The sequence below is a fragment of the Canis lupus genome, chromosome 31, assembly GCF_011100685.1.
Source record: "Canis lupus familiaris isolate Mischka breed German Shepherd chromosome 31, alternate assembly UU_Cfam_GSD_1.0, whole genome shotgun sequence".
Lineage (NCBI taxonomy): Eukaryota > Metazoa > Chordata > Mammalia > Carnivora > Canidae > Canis > Canis lupus.
In genome coordinates, this window is record NC_049252.1 from 24721587 (window position 1) to 24730504 (window position 8918).

The 8918-nt window shown below is 39.7% G+C and overlaps 1 pseudogene; it reads right to left on the reverse strand.

The window, feature by feature from the left end:
- Nucleotides 1-659: 659 nt before the first annotated feature.
- On the reverse strand, nucleotides 660-8202 carry LOC102151635 (annotated as a pseudogene).
- Nucleotides 8203-8918: the final 716 nt, after the last annotated feature.

The window sequence follows — 8918 nt, forward strand, 5'->3', positions numbered from 1 at the left end:
CTCACTGATAGGGTTAGAATAAGGAAGTAGTATGAGTCATTACAATTGCTACACATTCAGGAAAACCCCTGCTCCATCTTCCTCTCTACCCTGGGTGATAGGAGGTAAATTTGCAGAACATATGTTCAGGAGTTTTCTGTAGGAAAGCAGCATAGATCTGATTAAACACAGCAATGGAAAGAAGGACACACGTAAAACAATCTTTGAAGAACAGAAGAATGGGTCTGATCTAAGTTTGTGTATAAGCTCGTCCTTTGGAAGTAGGAATGCCGTTGCCATTTCTTACATATCTTCTAAAATTGCTCCTAGATTAGCTCACCCAAGGTGAATTCCACCCCCAAGTGGCTGATATACAAATAATATTGCTTTTGTGGAGAAGACACATTTGGCCTTGCAGTTTAATTACCAGGGACATGTTCGGCAAAATGAAAAGACAGCCTGTAGAATGGGAGATAATATTTGTAAATATATAGGTAATTTTATATAGAGTGTGAGGTAGGGGGTTCAATTGTTATTCCTTTGCATCAGTTGTTCCAATACTTTTGATTGAAAAGATTGTTGTTGTTGTTATGTGTGTATGTATTTAAAGTATACCCTCCATTTTATGTTTTTTTTTTTCCAGAGAACAGTGTTTCCTCAGTCCTTAAGGACTTAGCTCCTCACATGGGCTTTGTTGAAAGTCTTGGGGTAGCACCCTTGGGTCTCAGTCGGGGTAGGAGTGTTTGGTCCTTCCATGTTTCAGGAGAGCAATTCCTGACTACCTTGCTGTGCACAGCGCAGCTCATACAGTGAAGTAGTATCACACTGGGAAGCATATAACATCAAAGACACTTGCTTAGGAAATGTCCCTGATGGCAGCAGCCTCTGCTATGTTTTGAATAACAAACTCTTTTTTTTTTTTTTTTAAGATTTTATTTATTTATTCATGAGAGACAGAGAGAGAGAAGCAGAGACACAGGCAGAGGGAGAAGCAGGCTCCATGCAGGGAGCCCGACGTGGGACTTGATCCTCGGTCTCCAGGATCAGGCCCTGGGCTGAAGGTGGCGCTAAACCACTGAGCCACCGGGGCTGCCCAAATAAACTTCTTAATGGCCTTGCCTTGGGCATACAATGGATGCAGTTGGTGCAACAAGCAGGCTGCACTTGGCCAGAGCCCTTTCTGGCATGACCATTATTCCTTCTTTTCTTCGTTATCTTGGAAGCGAGGATCCAAGAAAGATTATTGTTTATCCATTGAATTATGCCAGTACCAAATTGTCTTTACTACTTTATTATTGTAGCTTTGTAGTAAATACTTTTGAAACTGAGAAGTCTAAATCCTACAAGTTTTGGGATGCCTGGGTGGCCCGGTTGGTTAAGCATCTGATTCTTGATTTTGGCTCAGGTCATGAGATGGAGTGGTGTGTTGGACTCCACACTGGGTGTGGAGCCTGCTTAAGATTTTCTCTCTCCCTCTGCCCCTCCCTTGCACCTCTCCACCTCTGCTGGTGTGCTTATGCTTACACTCTCTCTCTCTCAAAAAAAAAAAAAAAATCCTACATGTTTCTAAATCTTTTTAATTGCTTTGAATATTCTTTTTCCATATAAATTTTAAGATCAGCATGTCAAATTCCACAAAAAATAGCAGCTGGTACTTTGAGAGGGCTTGAGTTGAATGCATAGATCAATTTGTGGAATATTGCCATCTTAACAATAACAGTGCCTTCTGATTCATAAATATGGGATGTTTTCTCATTTATTGAGATATTCTTTCTTTCACTGACATTTTGTAGATTTTCAGTATACAAATTTTGTGCTTCAAAAAATTTATTTCTATTTTTTTCTTTTGTAAATGGAATTGATGTCTTGATTGTATTTTTGAATTGTTCCCATACTTTCCTTTAGTTCTTTAAACATAGTTTCCTTTGGTTCATTAGGTGATTTAAAGTCTTTGTTTAAGAAGTCCAAAGTCTGGACTATGTTAGGGAGAATTGACTGGTTGTTTTCTTTTGTGTGGGCTATACATGCCTATTTCTTTGTGTGTCTCATATTTTTCTGTTTTAAACAATATATTGTGGCAACTCTGGAAATCAGATGCTTTCCCCAGGGTTGTTGTCATTGATGTTTTTTTGTTTTTGTTATATGGTTGCTGTTTGCTTATTCATGTGCTTAGTGACTTTCCTGCACTCTTTCTATAAAGCCTGTGTTCTTTGTCATATGTGGCCATTGAAGTCTCTGCCTGGTTAGCTTGGTGGTCAGCTAATGATTAGACAGAGATTTCCATAAACACTTTGAACTAATAACTCTCCCAGCCTGTGTGTGTTGCGCTAGATCTTCAGTTATCTTGTTGGCAGTTCACAACTCTGCCTCAGCTTGTGCAGAGCCTCAAGGCAAGGTAGAGATGAGAGATTAGGACCTTTTAAGGACTTTTCGGTGTATGCACACCCCTGCACATGGTGTTCTAGACTTCCAAGAAAGCATGTGAGCTTTTCAAAGTCCCTTATGGACCTCAAATTCCCCTGTTGTTCTTTTCAGGTGTTTTGATTAGCTTCATTCAGTAACATCATCTCAGACAGCTGCAATGTTAAACAATTGCCACCGATTTTTTTTTCTTTCCAATTCCCTAGAATCAGGGATGTTGGTACAGAGCCTGATCTGAGTCAGGTGAAATAAAGACACGTCCTCAGAATGGGGATTTTCAATAAGCTTGCCATAAGCTGGTCAAATGTTGGCAATTATGGGGCTTTTGGGAAGTTCCAAACCCATTCTGTCCTCTTCAGTTAGGTTGCTGGTTTGCCCAGCTCACACAGGTATGAAATATTTGGCCCTCTAGGCTACCATGTAGCTAGGGAGGGAAAGAGGGTTCTTACCAAGATTCAGCCATTTTTTCTTGATAAACATGACTTGGAATTTTGTAATTCTTTGGTTAATTTCCAGAATATGGAAAAAGTTAGTTTTGACTTTTGCCAGAGATTTTATTGCAGATTTTTGGAGATCCTTATTTTGCCACTCAAAAAGCACTACTAAACTGTTACAAATTCAAGAGGGTGTTGAACGTACCTCCACACATGCACACACATGTGCACACACAGGTGATTGAGAATGCTGCCTAGTATTACATATGATGCATGTTTGGTGAGTACTGACAGCCCAACAGCCAATTGTATTTCACAGATCTCAAGTCACTTGCATTTCTTCACAAAATAATCATTTGCATTACGATCAGTTCTCTACAACTTTCATGGTTGTAAAACAGCTGAAAGGCAGTGGAAGCAAAGATACATTAGAAGAGTAGATGGACAGGACACAATGGTCATCTTTTGCCCACATCAAAGTCTTTCACAATTTTTCTCGATACAGGAGTGGAGATGGCACACAGACTTGTGGTCAGGGGAGCTGTTTGTGGTCCCACCTTAGGGGATAATATCTTTTATATGCCCCAGACTCTTCACCTGTGAGGGAAATTTCATTCCAGCAGAGTTCTTTAAAGTAAGGATCTTGAACCAGCAGTGGCAGCATCAACGGAAAACTTGTTAGAAATGAGAATCCTAAGGTTCCATCCTAGTCTAACTGGATCAGAAACTCCATGGTGGGTCCCAAGAATCTGTGTTTTAACAAGCTCTCCAGGTGATTCAGTTACAGTTACATTTTGGGAACCATTACACCCCAGTTTCATGAGATGGGTCTTTGATGTCAGGTAGACTCAGTTATCATAAGCGTATATTTGCTACTTCCTTGTGTAATTGGAAAACGTACAATTCTACACTTGTGTAAAAGAGAAAGTCAGTTTGGTTGAGGCTTCTTTGCCCTAGGCAAAACTTCAATCTACTATTTATTTCAACAAAACCAGTTTAAAGAGAGGTCAAGAAGTATTTCTTGAAGCATTAGGTTTCATGTGTTTTGTATAGTTAGAAGATCTCTCCTGGTTGTCATATTGGGCAGAGATGAGATCAATCTTCCCACATCTTGTGCTGGAAAACATTTCCTCTTGCTCCCCACATGGAAAGGCAATGATCACAAGGCACTTGTGATGACTGAAAATCTTCTATTTAAACCATGTCCCTGGGTGGGGCACTTCTGCTCTTACTTGTGATGAGCCACTCTCTTTCTGTTTGGTACACAGAGGACTAGTCTATCCTGTTTGCTACTATCATTTCCTTAGAGGGTACAGCTACACTGTGCCATGTGAAAAGGTGGTTTTCCACATCCAAATTCTATACCATGCCTTCTGTACTTTGTCAGCATCATGTTCTTTCTGGGGTTTTCTACACTAGCATTCTCTGCTGAGCTCCATCTGATTGGTACAAAGACCATCATTATTTCTAACCTGGTGCCTTGACCATCTTTGAAAACTCCTTTATCAGTGACTTACTCTTAAAAATGTGTCACTAATTACACTGACCAAAGTAGTATCTATGAATCTAAGAACCATTGAGACGTCAGAACTTGTCATTACATCGCTCTTCACCACGTAGGCAAGTTTCTCCAGGAAGTATTCATAGGTTAACCAGGAAGAAAGCATTATGTGTGGTCAATTCTCCCTCTTGAAGATTCATTCATAATGTACACTGTGTTAAAGACTCTGAGAGTCTTATAGTAAAGAAACTTATCTGTGTTTGACTTAACATTTTCCAAACTTCTCTGAGCATGGAATGTTTGTACTACTGGCATATCTAATGCCAGCCAGCTTGGGAGAGACAGGTGTAGATTTGAGTTGATGTATAAGACAAGATATTTCACAGAATCCTATTTCATTCATTTATGATCAAATGAGGGAAACTATTTGAGGATCAGTCTTCAATATCAAAGCATCAGTGTAAATGTGGGTTATGTACTGATGATAATAGTTGAGTCTACCTGTGACTTTGTTACTTAAAACCTGGGAGCTTGTTAGAAAAGCAAAGTCTCAGTTCCTAATCTAGATTTATTTTGTCAAAAGCTTCATTTGGGTGAGATGTAACTCCCTTGCACTTTAAAGTCTGAAAAGTCCCGATTACAGCATTTTCCCTGTTATTTCCTTTTCTCACTGCCTATTTCATCTGGAATTTCTTGGGATGCTTCCCATCCTGGAAATTCAAAGTCTTTACCATTATTTTTACCCAAACTTTTGTTTCTCTTTCCCTTCTCTGAATTCTAATATCCTATGTGGTTTGTTTTATACCAATATTATGACTAGGTCTTGGAACATCCTATGAGGATCATAGTAAACTTTTGAAAATTAGTAGCATTGCCTAAATTGTTGAACACTATTAATTCATTTTCTAGAGTTGGTCTCTCTAAGTCTTTCTTTAATTGTAGGAAAGGATAGGAGAATATATTAATGATCTCCTTCCATTTAAAAAAGTGCCTTGTTAAAAATATAAATTTTGCATATATTAAAAATAACATTCTTTATCATAATAATTTATTTTCAGATGTTTGACTGTCAGAACCATGCAATGGTAGCCACAATAAACATTATACAAGGGGTGCTTGGGTGGCTCAGTCAGTTAAGTGGTGGACTCTTGATTTCGGCTCAGGTCATGTTCTTGGGATCCTGGGATGAGCCCCATGTAGGGATCCCCAGTCAGCACAGAGTCTGCTTGAGTTTCTCTCTTCCTCTTCTCTGCCCCTCCTGCTCTGCATGCACATTCTCTTTCTCTCCTTCAAAAAAAAAAAAATTTAAAAACTACAATGAGAATCTACAGGTTAAATATCTATTTTTTCCACTGTAGGCAGATTAACATATTTGGGCTAGACATTAGCTAAAATGTCTGAGATTTGATCATGTTTTCATTAGACAATGAATGTAAGGTCTTGATGACCCAGTCTACCAAGTATTTCCAGAGAAAGCAATGAGAGGAAAATTTAAATTCTGACAAAGATTTATTCAGTTTGATTTTTGTGGGGAAGAAGAGCTGTATAGCAAAATATCAAACATTTGAAACTCATAATTGTTCTTGTTCCAAGTAAATACTAGGTCTCTAGGTTTATTAGTCTGTAAGATCACAGAATTCCAAAAATTTTCCTTGAAAGTTCTCTTTTCTTCAACCCTTGCACTCATATATCTATTCATGTCAGTGAATAATGTAGCCTTAATATTTTAAAATTCATGTATCATGTAAAAAGGAAGTGAGAATTACAAATATGGGAAAAGAATGTGATACAAAGAAGTGCATTCTGTGTTTAGCAGAAAAACCATGAAAGCTTTGGAGAACCAGCTAATTGTATGAGGTCACTAACTTAACATTTTAAATTCCCCAGTGCTGAATTTTTATGGTTTGCAAGCAATCTGAAAGGCATTAAGCTTCTAGGAAAAAGTGTTGCAACTCTGGATTTTTGCCCGTCTTTGACCCTTGTAAGGCTGTTTAAAAAATAAAGTTATCAAGGGAACTTGATCTGTCTCTAATATGGAGAATAATACTCTGTTTTTACAAGCCTCTGATATACCTTCATACTTTACAAAAGCTCAGATTCACTGAGGATTAAAATATTAAGAATCTAGTCATGCAGAGAAAACAGGAGTTGTTTTCCCAGTGTCAAAATGATTGGCTCTGAAACTCTAGAACAGCGTTGTCCAATATTGATTTCTGTAATGATGACAGTGCTCTGTATTACAGGTCCAATATGGTAGCCACTAGCCACATGTAGCTGTTGAACACTTGAAACATGGCTAATGTGATGGAGAAACTGGATATTTGTTTATTTTTACTTTGATTTAAATTTCAATAGCTACAGCGAGGTGGGTGAGCTCCTGGGTGGCTCAGTCAATTAAGCTTTAGTCTTGAATTTGGCTCAGGTCTCTGGGTCTTGAGATTGAGCCCTCCATCGGGCTCTACACTCAGTGGGGAGTCTACTTGAGATTCTCTCTCCCTCTTCTTCTGCCACTGCTCCCTGCCTGCCCACCCCCTCACCAATGCAGACGCTCTCTCTCTCTCTCTCTCTCAAAAATAAATAAATAAATCTAAAAAAAGAAAATAGCTACAGTGGTCAGTGACCACTGTGTTAGACAATTCAGCTTTAGGAATGTTTTCTTTCCCTTGTGAATTTAAAATTTATATGAATAATTTTATTTCTTAATGTTATTTTCTAGTTTATAGATTTAGGGAAAAATGTTTTGTGCCTCAGATGGAAACAAGTTTTATAATATTTGCAGTGCTATTTCTTATAGATATTTTCTTGGAAATAATGATGCAAGTGTCCCCTAGACAATGTGGTATAAGTGATAGAAGTGCTTGACGTAATGTCCAAGAATCCCTCACGTCTGTAGTCTATGGGGAAGGCTTGATTGGTTTATAGAAAAAGGACCCAGGAAAACATGAGCACAGTGAAGAGAAATTACTGCTCATACTGTGGGTCTGTTATTTTCTTTTTTTATTTCTAATATATTTTTTAAAAGATTTATTTATTTGAAAAAGAGAGACTGAGAGAGAGTGTGTGTGTGTTTGCGTGTACAAGTCAGGGGAAGGGCAGAGGGAGAGAATCTTCAAGTAGACTCCCTCTGAGTGCTGAGCCCAAGTTGGACTTGATCTCAGGACCCATGAGATGATGATCTGAGACAAAACCAAGAGTTAGCATAACCAACTGAGCCACCAGGCATCCCTATTTCTACTAATTCTGAGTGACTTTATCAAGTCATTTGATTTATTTTATCCTTTTCTGACTGGCATTCGAAACTTGAGGCTAGTCTAAATGAAGGACTCAGTTTTTAGATGTGCATACCACTTACCTGCCACCACCACCAGGAAAGACTACAGGCGATAAACTAGCATGAGTGGTGGCCCACAAAGAAGCCCCCTGTGAGCTCTTTCCTTATTTTAAATATAATGCTAATGGTGTTTCTTGAAACATCATCTTTTTGTTGGGTCTTTCCTTCAGGGTTGGATTAATAGGCAAACCAGTTTCATTGCTGAAAAATTATGCTTTAGATAAAAAAATCATTTTTTGAATAGGCCAGGCATATTAGGGAGCAAAGTAGAAGACAATACTCTTTCAAGCCCTCTGTCAGCTCTCCTTTCTTGCCTCTAGATAATATCTGTATCATAAATTTTGTTTTCCAGTACTAGAAAGTTCAGCCTGGAGTACTACCAGAGTACTTCGGTCAACAGAAACCTTCTCCCATCTGCCACAGCTTGGGTCTGTGGGGTCTGGGGGGGCCTGGAAGTCCACAGTGGGGGAAGGGTATCTGGTCAGCTTCTTTGCTCTTTCCTGCACTCCTTTCTCTTCCATCAGCATGTTTCTCATGCCTCCAGGGTAGGATGTAGGAGGGTGGGAAGTGTGAGAGGAGTGGCATAGTCTTAGTTGGCTGGAACTGCTGCAATTTTGTGTTTTGGGCCCTCTGGGGAGAGATGCCCAAGGTACACTCAATACTTTCTCTCATGGAGTAATTGTGAGAATACCCGAAAGGCCCTCATACTGCCTCATTCCCTGACTTTGACTATCAAAGTCCTTCTAGTTATGAAGTAAGCCATGTGCCTAGATGACTGAGTATGAGCCCTGCTTAGCAACTTCCTCTGATGGAACACCTCGCACAGCTTCTTCTCCAAGGATGCCCTTGCCCTGTCAAGTAGACCCCATCCATAGGGTCCTTTCAAGACTTCTAAAGATGGTTGCCTTGCATAGTTCTCATTTAACCCATAGAACACCCAGCACCGGGCTCCAGACAGTCTGCAGATGTGGGCCTCTCTTCACTTTGCTTAGGAGGAACTCTAGCCAGGCTCTCATCAGACTTAGCTAGATCAGAGAGTCAGGTACCTTGTCCATGTCCCTCCTGACAAATCCAAGAAACTCCAGCCTGATTTTCCCAAGAACCACCACTCAGGGCCCATGCCATTGTGAGGCCTAGGTATTGGTCTGACTTAGCTGGCATCCAGATGTCTAGGGATGAGGGATGGTGGGGAGGGAGTAAGGGTGGAGAGACGTCATACCCCCTCCTGCCAGACACCCCAGTCCCTACAGTG